Genomic DNA, 18,887 nt, shown 5'->3' with positions numbered 1-18,887 from the left:
AGCTTCTATAACTTCTATCTTATTTCATTATCCAACCATTCCTAGAGTTACATGATATTATCTCTTTTATTCTAACAAGCCATCCTATGTAGGTTAGGTTTAAGACTAAATTGCCTGCCCAAGATTATAGAGTGAGTTTCAAGACTGTTCATAGAACTCTGTTCTCCTCCCCCACATCTCACTCTAATGTGGAACCACATACCTGGCTCCAAATCTAGAGCTGATTAAGGGAGGCTCACTTACGGGCCAGGGAGGTGGATGTGTCTTTGTAATGTGTCTTTGTAATTTCAGAAGAGTCATCCAATTGGTGATCAACACAGCCAGTTTCTGTTGCACAACCAGTTGCTCCTGAGTTCAGTTGTCTTAGGAAGAAGGGGTGGCTGTAGATCTGCTCAAGCTATGTATTTTAGTACACACCTTTCAAGGAAAACATTTAAGAGTGGCTACAGTTCAAGCCTTTCCTTTATAGAATAGCTTAATATTTGAAAAAAAGGGAACCCTATATTACCGGTACCTTAAGCCAAAATCGGTTTGCTGATACTTAAGCATTATAACAAGTTACTTTGTACTGTTATGTTCTTGGTCATAATCCTTATTGTACTTTCTATTGGGTTTTATAGGAACTAAGATCACCAGACTGGAGGAGAACCAAAACCTAAAAAGAGAGCCAACACTATGAAGAGACCATGGCCCTGCTTCCTTTCTCTCTCAGTGGTGGATTTCAGTCACAAGAAAAACAATGCTGGCAAGACCTTGTTCCCCTTCCCTCTCAGTTTATTTAAAACCTTGCACGTATTTTGATACATTGTGATTTCAGAGACCTCTGTGAAGATTAAGCTTTTTTGCTTACTGATACATGGCATGTTCTTTTTTTTCCAGCCTTTTGTGTTGAGTTTATCTGGTTTTTCCACAGCAGCACAAACCCCTTGTGAAGATATTTATGCTTTCACCAGCAATGTCTTATTAAGACAACACATTTGGTGTTCACACTTCTTCAGTAATGTCTGTAGATAAAAGCCAGTCATGGCATGCCACAGTGTGTGTGTTCATCGAAATGTTCCACATATTTTGCAAATTGTCAGAAGGATACTTTAAGCTAGAGCAGAGCTTGCCAAGTTGGTTGTAACACAATCAGTATCTTACAACTATGCCCATTTATTACTGCCAGAAGACATCACGTTCCTTTCTTTAACCATGGCAATAAGTGCATCTTAGTCACCCTGAGTTTGGTTACTCTGCCTATATTGCATAATTTGGCAGATTTTAAAACAGACTTCCACTATATATATAGTACTGAGTACTTCAAATATTTGAGACCTAATTAGAAAAGGGGGGTTTGGGGGTTCCACATTTACTTTTTCCTGTAGCTTAGTTCATAATATATTCTAAAAAGGAAAATAAAGGAGATGAAGGGTGGGGGAAATGAGTTTACATTAGGATAAGCACTATGGTATAGAATCTGTAGTTGCTGAATGAGCCATTATAAAGCCTAGTTTTTAATAGTCATCTGAACTCCAAATATTTGTTCTTCCAAACCAAAGCATCTTTCCAGTTATTTTTATACGATGTTCAGATACGATTGGAAAATGCCTCTGTTACTGCATCTTCAAATGGGATTTTTCCCAATAATCGTTCAAATTTCTAAAGATTAAAGTAATTGGGAATTGAAGGGATTTCTATTCTTGTTTTGAGGGAGGATGGATGATGGAGCCTATGGGAATCTTAAGGGCTGTAGCGGTTTCTGCCTACCATTCACCATCCCTAACATGATTAATAACACTTGTATTCTAGGAGATGGGGAGTGGGCAATCCAAAAAAAATAAATTTGACATGCTTATGGTGGGGATTTCTCATCCATTTATTCCAACAAAGAAAGCTTATTTGCCTTTCTAGTACATCAGCTGCCTAAAAACACATCTATTTTTGTAACACGTCGATTGTAGCATCTAATGCTATGTTAGAAAAAAAGGAGAAAACATGGATATAGGACCCATTCTGTACTTTCATTTTGTAAACTGATGTCTTGATATTGTTTGGAGTTGGCATATTTGCAGAGGACTTGTTTTTAGCAAAAGGCAACAGTGGTAAATATTATTCTGTGATATTGATTCCAGTAGTTATACAAGAAAAATATGCACCTCCTAAATACCACCTAAATACTACTACTAAAACTCAAACCCTAAATATCTCAAACTTCGTTTCTGTATCTGTGGAAACAAATAATCACAAAATAAAATACAACACTTTGAACGTAACACAGATGCCTTAACTATGACTTGCTTTGAGTTTCGTATTCAACCTTTTGTACGTAATCTTTTCCAAGTTAGGCCATATTTAGTTGGATGTTTCAAGATGAGGGTTTCTTTTTTAAAAAAACAAACCACTATCTGTGCTTGCAAAAATGTGAGGAATCTTTGAGAATGTAACAAAGGTTCAATTAGGAAAATGAGGGTAGATTTTTAGATGTAAATCTCTTGCTTTGGTAGCTTAAGGAGTGAGGGAGGCAATTATACTCCTTGTTGAGGCATCTGATGGTTTGATGTAGAGAGGAATTCTACTGAAGAGCTCTCATCTGCGGTTTAAATGCCTAGCACCTTACTGTCCTCAATTAATCAAGAGCTCAGAGCTTCTGCTTAGGTTTTGTGAATGTGCGTATGTATGCTTTCAGTGCTTCCTCTATTTAAAATAGCCATTAATGCAACTGAACATACTGGCCTATAATATTTAGTTATCAGCTATCGAAGTCTGAGAGCCAGCCCCACTCCACGCATATCACTTCTATTACATGTTTCTGGATTGATTTCCCATGGAGGATTACATACATAAAAACACTATGTGAAAACTGAAAATCCACACTCTCCCCAAGAAGGATTTGTGGTCAGAATACTACATCATTCCTAGATATTCCTGTTATAATCTGCCTTTTCAATTCCAGTGTTATTTTCCACTTGTATCCCTTCATACAAATCATTCCAAAAGCATGCATGAGAACAATAGTTTTGGCAAAGTCCCTATAGTTAGCTTCTTAAAGAAGTTACTTTTTTGTCCCAGGTGCTGAGATTCCAACAGAATTCCATGTACTGTACTTCAAGCAACTAAATTTTAAACCAGCTTGAACTTTATAGTTGTATTGGGGTGGGGAGGTAATTGTCACTGCAATGTAAGAGGGTTGTGTGATGGGCTGATATTATGCAGTATGATCTGCTGTATCCACATCATCAGGCTGGCTAGGAGAAAAATCCAGTGCAGTATAGTTAACCCATGCAAGTCCTCAACAAAGAGAGTAGTAATTATAAAACCATGCCCTCCCCTTTTTAGAGCATACTCCAACCCCAAAATATATTCCAATGTCCTATATGTTTCTGCCAAGTCCCAAGGCTAGATAATTTTGTTCATAACTCCCTCTACACCATTTTATCCCTCTAATGATTCTCTTAAGGGTCACTCAGGCACAACCGCTAATTTCCAGAACTGTATTCTGGAGGTGTAAAGGCAATCCAGGAGAGCTTTGAACACTACATAACACAGGTTTTTAAATGTTACATCTACCTCCACCATCAGCTGCGCAAGCTTTCTCTGCATCTGAACGTTGTGCCCTTGACTGCAGCAGGAGATGGGAATCTTGCGCTCTGGGCACTGCGAAGTCCCTTGCACTGTTTCCCCTGTGTTATGAAGCCACTCTGAGCTTTGCAAGATTGCAACAAAAGCCAAAACTTGATACAGTTCCAGTCCTCCTTTCAGCTACTTGAAAAGAAACAATTCATATTCTCATTTCCCCATGTATATAACAATTGTGGGCTGATTCATATGTTGCTGAAATGGAGGTTGTTGCTTTCCCATAATTAAATCCCGTACTTTTCCAGTAACAGTTGAATGAGCTTTATGACATGGGTAGATGTAAAGTCTACCAACAGGATCCAACTATTCCGCATGATTCTGTGCATCAAATGCATAGCCAGAGAACTAGCAATAGAGGACCGGAGGTGGGTAGAGCCACAACCATGCTGTTTTGATAACATGTAGATTGGGCCTATGTGATTGGTATTAGAAATGCGACAACTTTCCTTTTACTTACAGTACTCCTGAATTGCACCCCTTCTTGTTTTAGTGGGCTTACCAATGAGGAGAGGAGACACAGTTCTGAAGCTGTGAAGAGCTTCAGCTTGCAGTCAACAATAAGAGTTTACTGCAATGTTGATTTTTCTTCTCAGAGGAACCCTACCAAACATGCAGAACACCTAAATAGTGGAGTAGTATTGGCATTACTTGACTATATAGTACCCTTGGGGTTTTCTTAAGAATAAAGTGGTTAAGTAGTAGTGGAAATGTTAATACACAATGGCTAGAAAACTTTGGGGTTCAAGTCTTCCTTTCAACATTTGGAAGAGCTTTACATAGACATTTCCTATTTATTCTGGTTTGGAAAAACCCTCACCACTCTCAGTGGTGAGGGTAACAGACCCTAAGTGTGATCTTTTATGTGTGTGCACAATGGACTACAAACTGTGTGCTCCATACAAAACATTATTGGTTTTATAACCTAATAGGATAAATGGCATTTAGACTGTACAGACTGGCACTGAATATAGATGCCATATAAATAGATGTTCTGTTATTGGCCATAACTAAACCTTCTCTCTTGACATAAAGGTGTGGAGGTAATTATATTTGTTGTTGCCTTGCAATATTCTCAAAAGCAAAAACAAAGGATGCACTAAGAAATTCCCTAATCCCATAAAACTGCCCTTCTGCAGTGCTATATTCAAAATCTTCCCTTGCTGGGGCTCTTTATATAAGGCACAAAAGTGCTCTTTTTAACAGGGGTTTGGTACTCAAACAATGTTAATATTAAATATGTATACATACATATAGCCACACAATTTAGAATGACAGCTTAGTAAGCAGTATGGTTAAGTAAATGTTACATTGTTTGTTTTCAATGTGTGATTTGTCTGTATTATGAAAGATGTAATGGTTCGTCAGGTGTTGACTGTTTTCATGTAATATTATATTGAATAAAGTATCAAAGGATTTCTATGCTTCTTCATAGTTTTATGTACAATTCAATTCAAAAAAATTAAAAGTGTATGGAGAACATATGAGAATGGGAAAGGAGAGCTTTTTGTTTAAAGGGTTTGAATTACTTCCATTGGCTTTATTGATAAATTTACTTTATGAGAACAAATTGCAGCACAATATTGTTATTTGTTCATTCCCTCTGGGTTTAAACTGATGGTGGCAATGAGATCTTGAATTAACAAGATTGACTTTAGAAAATGTCCTGTTTGTTCATTCCCCCGTGGTTATATTTCGTTCAAGATACAGGACAAAAATACAAATTCAGAGGCTGTGCTTAAGGCAACCTTCTTTCTACATAGGATCAAAGTACCACCATTTGGGAGGGGGGACCACTAACACTCTTCAAAATATAATTTGGTTATGTGGATATAGCTCATATTTCAAGTTGCTTCTTAGCTATACCTCTTGCCAAGTTCAGCCTGGCTGTTACCACCAAGAAAGCTTTTGCTGTAATAGCTACTGCTCCCCAGAGGAAAGTAAAACCAGAGGGAAGGTGTTTGAGCAACCCTGTGCCACTAGGTTAATGCACAGCTTTTCAGAATAATGGCCACCATTGTAAATCATAGCAGTGTGAACCCTACAGCAGCAAAACAGCCCGCTGCTACCAGTGGGGGGTGGTGTTATGGGCATTAGCTTTGAGAAGCTTATACTGCACAAGAGCGAGGAGGATAAAGGATACAAATCAGGAAACAACTGACAAGACTTTTTATTATTAAAAAAAAAATCCAGGGCCTAGTATTTACTGTTCATTCCCCTTGTGAATAGTCGTATATATTGTCTGCAGTGAATCATGCTGAGAGTGTCAAGCACAATAGCTAAGAGCACACTAACAGTTCCACGGTTGTTCCTTCCAGTGGTGCTTGCCGAACAAGTAGAGCACACAATTGCTAAGCTCTGTTCTATTTCCAGAGAGTTAGAGAGAGATGAATTTGTGATTAATTCACAGTGCTAATATTCCTGTCTCTACAGATGGTGGTAACAGCAGCATATTTCAGAATGAAAAGCTTTCTCCTCAGCCAGTAGCCAGGGCCACAAAACACTGAAAGGAAAAAGACCTTTCTCCACATTGTCCAAACTTTGTTCCTGCTAGGTAAAATAAAGCTCTACTTGTGCTGGACACTATCTTCTTAACCACTGATGGCCAGACCTAACACATCAAGCTTAGGAAATTTCTCTTTTTTCTCCCAGTCCCAGTGACAGATATTAACATCAAGAGAAACAGCTTAGCAGTGGATTACCTTATTCCCTACTTTCAAGGCCTTGTGGAGTGAGAAAAATTAGCAGGTGAAGGATGCTCAAAACTGGCTACCTCTTTGCCCATCCATCCAATGGTCACAGAATGAATGGAAGAACTGTCCCTCCAGGCACACATACTTGTATCTATAGGTGGCCATTTTAATGGCAGCAAATGCTTACGCAGTGGTTGTAAAGATAATTCAACTGCTAGCCAACCAAAGAACATTTCATGAACAGAAATGTCACCCTCAAGACTGGAATGGGTCGATTTTCTCTTGTTATCAGTGAACGCATTATTACATCCTGAGCTTGCTAGGTGGCTTCTAAAGAGGGAGAAAGCTGGAGGCAAAATAGTAATGTCACATAGGGTTGCCATTTATTGAAATTAATTTTTTTGTTACCTTTGTGGAGTTTGAGGCTAGAGCAGAGAACTCTGAGCACCTGTCATGGATTGTCTGGATGCAGAAGGGTTGTGGGAATCTCCAAGGGAAGGAGGCTCAGAGGCAGGGGATTGGTGGTGGGATGATAATGAGTGGTCAGAGGGAGAAGATGGAGAAGACTGGGAGAAGTTGTTGGAAGCTGAAGAGGTAACTGGGTTTAGTGAGCAGGAAGAGTCTGTGGCAGAGACCAGTCCAGAACCAGAGGCAGCTGGAGAGGAGTGGTGGTCAAGAAACACTGATGCCTTAAGCTGGTGAGGAAGCCAAACTGTCTCCCCCTCCTGCTGTGACCAGTTCCCCTCCCCTGTGGTCTCCCAGAACCTGAAGAGGTATGATGAGGACAGAGCAAAAGCAGGCAAGATGATGAAGCCTCTGATTGCTTGGGAAGGAACTGGGGGAAGATGGGGCTTAGGAAGTGGTGGAAAGGCAAGAACCTTCAGTCATCACATGTGTCTCATAGGGGCAAGTTCTACTGGGAAGAGTTGCTTGTGCTCACTAGGTCTGGCCTCCTGAGCTGTCTTGTTTCTTTGAATAAAGAGTTAACTTCACTGAAGCCATGTGAGTTACTGCTGACCTGCTCCTAGCACCTGCTCCCGACAGCACCTTTTGATAGAACCAAGGCTGGAGCCCAGTTCAAAAGCTGTCTTGTTTGCCTAAGACAGGGTTGGAGAACATGCAGTCCTCCAGATGTTGGGACTCGCATCTCCATCAGCCCCAGAAAGCATGATCAATGGTCAGGGATGGTGGGAGCAGGAGAACAAATAATCTATGGATTATTATTATTTATTAGGTTTCTATACCATTCTTCATCTGACGATCACAGGGCACTTTACAATATAAAAGCACAAAAATACATGCCATAATAACAAACAATATGCACTTTCTATATTTCTTTGCCACTTTGTCTTTTCCAGTTAACACAACTTCTTAGTTTTTCAGTGACATTTTATCCTACTTCATTGCTGAGGTAACTGGCACACATTCAAACTATAAATAATAGCTTAGGGGATGCATTGCAACAGAACTGATTTGATTTGGGAGGGCAGGACTGAAATTTTGTTCTCTTTTTAGCAACACCTACTTTTGTACTTTTTACTTTCTGGAAATTCTGCAAAGAGACGGTGCTACATTGCTATCAGTATTTTGATAGTATCTTGGAACAAGCCATTCTGGATTGGAGGCCTAAAGACAGCAATTCTTAGAATGTTTTTCCACAACCAAGACTGTGCTTCCAAGCTGGAAATTATCTCACAAAACACACACTACTTCAGAATCTAGACTGTCTTGCATCAATAGTGTGCGAACAAGCTGTGCATTCTAACAGCACCAAGAGAGACAACTGCTGATGCCCAGTTGGACATTTGGGAGCTGCCTGCTGTCTTGCATTTCCTGCTGAGAACCCTTGGGAAATATAAGGGCAGGGGAGAAAGATTTGATGTCTGAAAGAGAGAGAGGGGAATAGGAATGATGGCAGCTCAGAGAGACAGCAGTAAGTTGAAGGAAAGGAAGGGTAGGAGGAAATTCATCTTTGAGAAAGAAACACAAAGTTTGCAGCCGAGGAAAGTAAGAAATGTTAAAGGGTACAAGATTAATTAGCATGGAGATACTGGGACAAAAATTATTATACAACAATGCACTAGTCGAGTTATCCAAGTCTATAGTTACCCAACTGCTTGATTATCCAATACTATGGAAACAAAAATGCAGAACTGTTATGGTTGGGACGGATATAGTGTGTGTGTGTGTGTGTGTGTGTGTGTGTGTGTGTGTGTGCACCCCACTTCCCCCAAATGGTGAGAAGTTCCAGGAGCAATAATATAGAACATAAGAGGAGTTCTGATGGATCAGTTCAGTCCTATCCAGCCCTACCCAGTATACAACTGTGTTTCTACTCACAGCAGACCTATTGAAAATCAATTGAATTAATCTAGTCTTTTTAGTAGGTCTACACTGATTACAACTACCACTGGATACAACCCAGAAGGAATCAGACCCACTCCCACTGTGTTCCTCATTCTTTCAACCCCCTGGTAGAATTCAGTGCTTTTTTAATGTAGCACCATGCAAGGGCACACATAGGGTTAGACCAAATTGGCTTCCAACAAGGCCTGGGGTGGGTGGGTGAAAATTGTGCTTCGTGCCCTGGCTCAGAGTGTCTAGGAGCCAGCCAGCCCAACTGGGGCTGCCCCTCTGCTGCCTGGGTGGCCAGGCAAGGTGCACAGGTTTCTCTGGGTGCCTCAGTGGAGGAATGCAGTCATTGGTGTGGGCTGTTGCAGCAGCCCAGTGGGGGCCCCTCCCCAGAAAGCCACCAACCCTATCAGAAGAGTGAGCGGAGCGCCCAACGGAGCTCAGAGGGAAGGAAGAGTCTAGGTACACTTTTGGTGGAGCACAAAAGGCAACGAAAAGCAAAGTTCCTGGTCCATGGTATCTCTTGGCTTCACAGACGCAGATACAGCTCCTTGCCAAGGGTGCAAGGAAGCCTAAGTACGTCTCTGGCACCATGCAGCAACACTCGTCCTCCTCACTGGCCGCCCCGGCAGCGGGCCGGGGAGAAAAGTCCTTTTAAAAAAGAAAAGCCAAGGCAAGCACGCCCCCCCGCCCCCACCTCGCTACGCCCCCGATCATTCCACACTAGAAAACTGAAACAGTTGTCTCTTAAGCTCTTTCATATATTTCGGGGGTGGGGTACCTTTGGCTCTCCTGATGCTGATAACCTACATTTCCCATCTGTCCCAGCTAGCAAGGCAAATAGCCAGGGATGATGGGAGTCGTAGTTCAGAAATATCTGAAGGGTCAAAGATTCCCCACATCTTGATTTGTTTGTTTATTCGTAGCATGGCAATGACACTTCCTTGTTTGGCTGCATGTTTGGCTTGCACATGCATATTTGAACCAGCTCCCCAAAAATGTCTTTCTGCTAATATTTACTCGCCAACAGGTTGTTCAGTTTGGCCATATGTGCTTACAGTAAAACATAAGAGACATGATTTACAGCAATGGTTGCACAGGTCAAATTTCAATTACCTTAGCCTCTAACCCCAGTGTCCCACTGTTCATTCTTCTTAGCAACAGACATGACATTTTCCCTGTAGAATTTGTGGATGCTACCTATTGTCAGGAAAGTTCCTCTTATAGTGCACCTAGGTCTCTTTTCTGGTGGAAATGTGAATTCATTTGAGGGGGTGGAAGTGGAGTGACATCTGCTTCTCTCACTTGCTATAAGACGGCATGTCTCAAAGCGCAGGCAAAGCAGGTGGCTTGGCCCTTGCTCTCTTTAGACAATTGCAGCTTAAGGGGGGGAGCCGCAGGAGGTGCTTCCTGGAGCTCCTGCTCACTCTCCGCATCTATATGCCACTCTTCCTGAAGATATGGTTTTGCTGCAGTTTAAGTTCATTAAAATTCATAGGCACCTATTTCTAAAAAAGACTCAAGGCATCTTGCAGTAGATTAAATTACACAAAAAACCCATACAAGACAACAATATAAAATGATACCATAGTCACTGCATGCTACGTTACTGGATAAAAAGTATCAGGGATAATCAACTAAGGCAAGCAGAAAGCAACTCCCATATCTCATCAGGTGCTTGGGAGGAGAGGAATGTCATTACCAAGTGCTGAAAAGCTTTTCACAGATAGGGGGCCACTACTGAAAAGGCTTCTTTATGGTCCAGCTCTCCAGTGAGAGCTGGACCATCAAGAAGGCTGATCGCCGAAGAATTGATGCTTTTGAATTATGGTGCTGGAGGAGACTCTTGAGAGTCCCATGGACTGCAAGAAGATCAAACATATCCATTCTTAAGGAAATCAGCCCTGAGTGCTCACTAGAAGGACAGATCCTGAAGTTGAGGCTCCAGTACTTTGGCCACCTCATGAGAAGAGAAGACTCCCTAGAAAAGACCCTGATGTTGGGAAAGATGGAGGGCACAAGGAGAAGGGGACAACAGAGGATGAGATGGTTGGACAGTGTTCTCAAAGCTACTAACCTGAGTTTGGCCAAACTGCGAGAGGCAGTGAAGGATAGGCGTGCCTGGCGTGCTCTGGTCCATGGGGTCACGAAGAGTCGGACACGACTAAACGACTGAACAACAACACTGAAAAGGCCCTTTGTCACCACTCTCTGAACCACCCTTGGGAAAGGCACCTGGAAGTGGGCTTCAGAGGTTGACCTAAGGTTGTAACCAGGGTCATGGTGGTAGAAGTGTTCTGTCAAGTGCCGGGGTCTCAAAATGTATAGACAGCCAGGCCAGTATAGGTGCTACATCAATCTGGCCACTTGCCCTTCTGCGTCAGATACAGTTTCCAAACTGCCTTCAAAGGCAACCCCATTTAAAGCTCAATGCAGTAATCAAACCTGGAACTTATATACCGCACATTCTTCCTTCCCCCACCAAACTGTGAAAAATTATGGCGTCAAAGGCATAAGGGAAGGAGACTTCTTCACTGCTCTGCCTCACACAGTCTTCAAGTTTATTAAATATAATTAAGCTCGCTTTATAAAAGGGCAACATTTCAGTTCTTGAAAGTGGAGCTGACACATGTGTGGGAATACAGAGGCCACATGGATCTGCCTCTCCCTTTGTGCCACTCTCTTTGCATTGTTGCCTGAGACTGGGCGGGGGGGGGGGGGGGAGTCAGCCGGAGCCGCTGAACACAAGACTGCTAAGGAAGTCGTTTCCCTAGTAACAATAACCATGTAGCAGATCTCAGAACTTCTTGCCCTTTCTTATGGGATTTTGTTTTGTTGTTTGTTTGTTTTTCCTGGGTCAGACAGAGTAGAGGCAAAAGAAAAAGGAGGGGGAGAAGGAGGAGGAGAAAAAGCCAGCTAAAAAGCATCTCTTATCAGCTTGCTTGTGAGGAAGAAAAAGTCTAGAGACTCAAACATGTCAGCTGTGTTTGCTGAAGGTGCCATGGCTGACTTTGTTATCCTTCGTTCAAAAGAAAGCAAAGCAAAAACTAATGCTGCAGACCCAGCCATCGGGTGCACCAAGGATGGGTCCAGCTCAGCAGCTTCCGGCTCAGTCTTGCCTTTCTCTCCCAACCGCTAATTTATGACTGCCTTCTCCAGCAGCCCTGCTGTGTCTGGTAGCCTTGCCTCCAGTTGGACAACCTGTGGCTTGGGGCTGAAGTATCACTCTTGCCACAAACAGCAGTGCCACAAGGCTAGATGGCCGTGGTGCGGGGTTCCTTCAGGATTTGTAGCCAAGACAAACACCCAGGCCCAGCACCAGCACCCTAAGGCAGCTGCCAGGTCTCCAGAGCTGGCCGGTTCACCTGATGCATTGTAATTTATGCATGTACCCAATACCGATGAATTGTAAGGTGAAAAAGGACACAGTTAAAAAAGGAAGAAAGGACCCACAGTGAGGTGGGTGGAAGTCACATTCAAAGAGTAGAAGGTTATTTATTTGTGATTTAATGTATTGGTGACATATGATGTTGAATCTTTTTATCATGTATTGGTGTTTCTCAGGATTTTTTTTCTTTTTTTCTTTTCTTTTTAACAACAAATGGAATAGCTGTAATACTTAATAAAATCAATAAAGAGCATTTAAAAAGTAATTTATGTATGTACCACAGTTTATGTAATTTATGCATGTACCACTGTGACACGGGTTGATATCAAAGAAAGGTATTGTCCTACTATAGAATTCTGATTCCTCCACCCACATCCCATGGACCATCATGGGTTTCTACACTTTTACTGCAGAAGAATACTTAGTCCTATTGGTGCAAAGGTTGACAGGAAGACTTACACATTACTTTTAAGTGTGCATTGCTTGTGCAGCAGGAATGGGCAATCTGTGGCCCTCCAGATGTTGTTGACTGCAACTACCTGCATCTCTGGCATGCTGACTGTGGCTGACCGAGTCCAAAAACAACTGGGGGCACCTATTTCCCATCCCTGCTACACAGAACCCTTTGCTGCCGCCCCCACTGCCATGTGAATTTATCAGCTATTTGTGTGGGCCACAGGTGGGCCACGGCCTAACGTTCTGTTGCCCTCAGACCAGTTTCAAGAGCTCTCTACGATTAAGCAGTTTAGAAGATCAACCGGCCATCCATCCTTCAGCAGGCTGCTGGTTGTAGAGAAAGATGTTAAAAGAGAAGAAAGAAGAAAGGAGGAGGCATCAGAAAGACAGAGAGAGGAGTCCCCACCCACCCAGCATAATTGGCTTCAGCCCTGCCCTCAATTGGCATTGGTCCTTGACGGGGAAAAAAGGTGCCCACGCCAGACTGCCAGTACTGTATGGAACTACCCTGAGATGGGATGTAGTTGAGCTAGAAAAGGTACTGAGTTGTATGTAGCACGCCTGCTACTCACCCACTTAGGTAAAGGTAAAGGGACCCCTGACCATCAGGTCCAGTCGTGTCCGACTCTGGGGTTGCGGCGCTCATCTCGCTCTATAGGCCGAGGGAGCCGCGTTTGTCCGCAGACAGCTTCCGGGTCATGTGGCCAGCATGACAAAGCCGCTTCTGGCAAACCAGAGCAGCGCACGGAAACGCCGTTTACCTTCCCGCTGGAGCGGTCCCTATTTATCTACTTGCACTTTGACGTGCTTTCGAACTGCTAGGTGGGCAGGAGCTGGGACCAAGCAACGGGAGCTCACCCCGTGGCAGGGATTCGAACCACCGACCTTCTGATCAGCAAGCCCTAGACTCTGTGGTTTAACCCACAGCGCCACCTGGGTCCTACCCACTTAGGTAGTATGGTGCTAAATGGGCAATTGGTCTAATTCACTAAACACCACTCTCTTCTTTTCTGGTTCATTGTCAGTACCCTTAAAATGCGGTTCATGAATTGTTTTTTCTCTCCAGATAGGGAGAGTCATACATTTGGATCTATGAATAAAAGTTTCTGTTCCGTTTTTAAGGGTAAAGAATTCTCATTGTAGGATTTATTTATTTGTTTGTTTTAAAATCAATTTCCCTACTTTCCTCAGCCTCCAGGGCCTGACTATAAACAAGCTTATATTGTTGTGGAAAAGACTCAGTCATCTGTCTGTATCATACGCCGGGTGTCGAGGGTTTTCTCCTTTTCTCTTGCCCTTGTTGCTTTTAATGCTGGGTTCTTTTCTCCAGCCATCCATAGTAAACACCAATTCCATTTCCATTCTATTATTTTTCTAATCAAGAGTTTGTCATGCAAAAGAAGATCTGAAGTGACTGTGTTTTCCATTATGCAAAGTATTCAACTATGATAATGGCTTTAGGACAGTTTCAGAAAGAAAAGGTGGGGGGGAGGGGAGGAGTGCATGGAAAGATCCCTTCATATATATTTCCTCCCTCACATTTAAAATTCAGGCCACCGAGTTCACCCTAATTTGCCACACACATTTTCTCTAGTCTCCCCAATCTGTTCTTATTGTAAATAAAAGAATTGGCAGCTTCCAGTGAATGGGCTTCTCTTAAGTGCTTATCAAAAGGGGGGGGATGCAATGCAGAAGAAGGAGAAGAGGGAAGAAAGGGATTGTAAAATGTAGTCATATTTAGTACACTCTCCGCTTCTCTTTGCTTGCACGACTAAACTCGCATTTAGTAAAATCGACAGTCAATGAATTTTACCTTTTGAGCCCAAGATGTTTCTTCTCAGAACAAAGTAATAATAATATAAAGAAAAAATGCCAGCAAAGAAAACCTGACATTTCTTAGAAATTTTCTAGTCTGTCTTATGCCAAATCCCATAGGGACGACGGGGCTGTAAAGAATGGGAGTTTATTTTCCAAGTGCTTTGAACACAGCACTTTCATATTTTCTGGGGCAAGGTGCTTTGGCAATCTCAATAATTGCATTTTGCTATTAGTCTATCATTTGAAAATGTTGAAGATTCTGCGCACACTTGATGAGGCATGAGGATTTGCTTGCTTTTCGTTTGCATGTTAATTAATGTCCAACCAAATGCAGAAACTACTGCCGTAAACCTGAATTCTAGAACAACTATATATATTTTTTTCTTTGGCTCTCTCTTTTCCCCACATGCATTTCTCTGTGTACATTTGCAGATACATCACGACAGTTGGTTTGCCCTACTTGCTCAAGCTGACTGTTTAAGGCAGGGGTCGGCAAGGTTTACCTCGCCTTGGCTGGTTCACTCCAGCGGAGATCCCTCTGGGGGCTGCAGCACGCATGGCCGCAATTTCCGGTGTCTGCGCAGACGTGATTTCCAGCGCCGCAGAAGCGGGTCCCCGCGCCGCACTGTGCTGGTTTAGTACAGCGCACAGGGACTCGCCAAGTGGGCGGCTTGGTTCGGGGGCGGCTCGTGGGCCGGTTAAATGATCCCCGTGGGCCGCTGGTCTAAGGGGTGTGCCTTGGTGGAGAAAAAGTGAGCTATGAGGCCCACCTAGCAAAAACAGCAACCACCTCTCTGATCAATGGGAACACTACCAACATCTACACCACCTTGAGGTGAATTGCAATAGGCACTATATAAAAATCCTTGAAAATAAACAAAAGAAAATAAAGCTCATGGTATGCATCATGGTTTATTTATCCAAGCCAAACGACAAGAACCCCCCCCTAAAATTAGAATCATAAGGAGTCAAAAGCACAGAACCATCCACAGGCCAGCCTAGCTGGTTTCCCCATCCCTAGTCTCACGTCAATCCAAACCACAATACACCATCATGGCCGAGATTTAGAGTACTATGTTAGGCAATTCTTATTGCCCAGTGGAACTTTGGATATGAGGGGGGTTGGGGAGCAGCTTGTGGCATTGGGGAGGAGGGTGTCTGCCATTCAAAATGGAAAAGTAAAAAATCCCATTGAGCATGCCCACAACCATTCTGCGCATCTAAAGTAGCTCCTTAGAGATCCCAGTCAATGTGCTGCACACAAGACCAATACAGTAAGGGAAGGTCAAATGAAGGTCACTAGTCAAATGGGCCTTTGTAATTAATCAGATCTGGAGTACGGCTTGTTTCCAAATATCAACGAAACTCTTAAAGTTTTCTGTTTACACAGACACACACACTGCTATTTTTCAAGAAAAAGAGGTGCCGGAACTCACCATGAACAACACCCTCATTTTCTTAGAACGATAATGGTGCCCACTTGAGAGTTGCAGGAACTCACCTGAGAGGTGCCAGAACTGAGTTCTGGTGAGTTAAAAAAAAAAGCTGTGTGTTCGTTTGTGACTCTGGGATTTTGATTCCTTTGGGTGATAGATAGTGCTGATAATTGAGGGTGACTGTATGAGCAGAATCCATTGGAAGCAAAGATGCAACAGATATCCAGAAAACATGTATCTCTTAACCATCACCACCTCCCACAAGGTTACATACCTGTTTCTGGCTAATTCTAGCTAGAAAACTGTCTTTGTGCAAATTTCAAAGCTGCTGGTTCACACTACCACAGGGCTCCACTACTGCAGGTAAATGGCCATTTCCAGGAAACGTAGTTCTGGTCCTATCCTTCCTTTACACATTTCATTTACCTGCCCTGAGGTTTTAGGCTGCCCTATCCTGTATTGTTTAAAATAATTGTTTTTATTTTAAACTGCACATGGTTTTAATCTGTATCGCTGAAAACCATTTTGGGACCTTTAGCAAAAAGTGGTCTAAACAACTAATACATGAATAAAATAAATAAAAATGTAGTGAGAACATGTGATGAGGATTATCAGATCCCTGAACACTCAGTCACCATGATCAAGCTGGCTAAACTCAACAACAACACCTAGCAAATACCTGAGAAAACATTTAGAAAACTAAATGCCTTTAGTTAGCACTGAATTATATAAGAGTCGGTCATCCTAAATTCCAGAGGCTGGGTGCCACAAATGAAAAGGCCCCGCTGCAACCTTACCTCACTATATTAATTTACTGCATTTTTGAAATGGCCACTTATTGGCTAGCATCTAATTCAGCAATAATTCCTGGAATCCTTGCTGAGTTCTGATATTTTACTCTCTGAAGTATTTTAACATCCGTCACAACCAACACATTCCCATTGTCCACCTCACACCGACCCCCAAACAAGAAGGGAGTCAGCAGTGCCTTAATTCATCTTGTCTATACATCCTCCATCTCCCCTCAAAGACAGCCCTTGATTATTGTTTTGACACATTCCTTAGAGTAGATAGTAGAACAGAAGTATTACCTTGGCAGGCTGCAGGCCAACCTCTTGTTCAAATTCTTCTGGCTGAAAAGCTCCCCTCCTTAAACTCCACTTTTTCAATTCATCGTCTTGAATACAGAACTAAGCACTTCATCTTGGTGTGTAGCAAGGCTTGGTTTTTGTGTCTTTAAGAGAGAGAAAAAAGAAAGAAGGAAAGGTGTAAGCCTTAATTATATTGTTCCATCATGCTAAGCACACACCGCAACAATCCTATATGCCCATTTCCTTCAGACCTGAGTCAATGCGACCAGATATATCAGCAAGTTCACACTTCATTCTAAATTACACAAAGGTTTTTCAAATAAGTCTAGATTTTAATTTTGGTTGCAATTTTCAAATTGTCCTATCACAAACTTTTAGGATGATCTGTAACAAAGGAAAAAGTCCCTGCTCTCCACCAATCAATGTCAAGCACTTAAAAAAAAGCAGGAAACTTGTACCATTCATCAATCTTATTATGTGTCTGCTCCAATAGTACCTGCAATGTCAAGAGTAAGGAACTGATTTGGAGACAAAATCGTTTGTACAAAGCCATCCATGACTTTATGAGCAGGTTTTGAACCCACATCCAATCTTAGTACTGTATTTATTTATTACGCTTTAATTCTACCTTTATTTCAAGGAACATGTACCTGCCTCATTTAATCCATACAACCCTGTAAACTTGGTTAGGGTAAGAAAAAGAGAAGGACCCGGTGAGGGTTGACTGAGTGGATTTGAAGCCACATGTCCCTGGTCCAATACTCTATACTGCATTGGCTCTCCTTGGACCAAACTGCAGCTCTGTTAACCAGGTTTCTGTCCATTTAAAAAATATGGTGTTCCTCTTGTTTAGCAGAAGTGTTAAGAATTAATTTAGTAACCTGAACTTGTAATTCCACAAAGCAAACAAAGAGTTTCCATTGGCACTGTGGGTTAAACCACAGAGCCTAGGGCTTGCTGATCAGAAGGTCAGCGGTTCGAATCCCCGCGACGGGGTGAGCTCCCGTTGCTCGGTCCCAGCTCCTGCCAACCTAGCAGCTCGAAAGCACGTCAAAGTGCAAGTAGATAAATAGGTACCGCTCCGGCGGGAAGGTAAACGGCGTTTCCGTGCGCTGCTTTGGTTCGCCAGAAGCAGCTTTATCATGCTGGCCACATGACCCAGAAGCTGTACACCAGCTCCCTCGGCCAGTAACGCATGATGAGCGCTGCAACCCCAGATTCGTCCATGACTGGACCTAATGGTCAGGGGTCCCTTTACCTTTACCTTTATGAACAGTATATTTAGGACCATAGCAGTGCAGGATTGCCTTCCAGTACCTTGAAATTGTAGTGAGTTATAAGAAAAGTTTGAAAAGTTTATTTAACCCCAACAGTGATTAAATATTGTTGTGAACCATTTAAGGAGCCCCATGTGTGCAAACCGTGTATGCTCTTTCTCCTGTTGTGAAAATGATGTTTGCTGAGGAGGTCTAAACTTATGAGTGTTATTTTTAAAATATTCAGGTATAAATCTGAAAAAGTGCTATTGTTTAAGAAAGAATTGGGTTGCTCAAAAAGCAGATTTAGAAACAACACCTTCCATTTGCGGGAGTTCCAACACACACATGAAGCTCCTTAATAAATCATTACTTTTCCATTCATTTCAATGGCTACATACTAAAAGGAAGTACTGCTAGATCCTCAAACCCTTTCACATATTAGAATGACTGAGGCAAACCCACATATGCAATGGAATTTGTGCAAATCTGATTCTATATGTATCTGATTAATTGTGGGTGCAAATTAAAAGGGGGGAAATTAACAGAGCAATCATATGAATATCTATTCAGTAGAAAGCCACATGGAGCTTATTCCCAGGCATGCAGGACTACAGCCTAGCTCTTCCATTCTAAACACTTCTACTAGAGAGTCGGTCCCACTGAATGTCATGAAACTTACTTTAACATGCATGAGATTGCCCAGTTGGAATGAGAGCTGGCCCAAAAGAATATCAGCAATAATTACATATGATATATGTATGCTATATCTGAAAGAGATC

The 18,887-nt window shown here is 42.4% G+C and overlaps 1 protein-coding gene across 1 annotated transcript in view; it reads left to right on the top strand.

The window, feature by feature from the left end:
* The window catches only part of CDK14 (cyclin dependent kinase 14), a 224,419-nt gene extending 219,386 nt beyond the window's left edge, over positions 1-5,033 (top strand). Inside the window, 1 exon segment of the mRNA XM_033165618.1 lies at positions 621-5,033. The gene's annotated coding sequence lies outside the window, so the exon portion shown is untranslated.
* Positions 5,034-18,887: the final 13,854 nt, after the last annotated feature.

The sequence above is a fragment of the Lacerta agilis genome, chromosome 12 (assembly GCF_009819535.1).
Source record: "Lacerta agilis isolate rLacAgi1 chromosome 12, rLacAgi1.pri, whole genome shotgun sequence".
NCBI classification, from domain to species: Eukaryota; Metazoa; Chordata; class Lepidosauria; order Squamata; family Lacertidae; genus Lacerta; species Lacerta agilis.
Note: the sequence above shows the minus strand (reverse complement) of the source record. Positions and strands in the feature narration are given on the sequence as shown.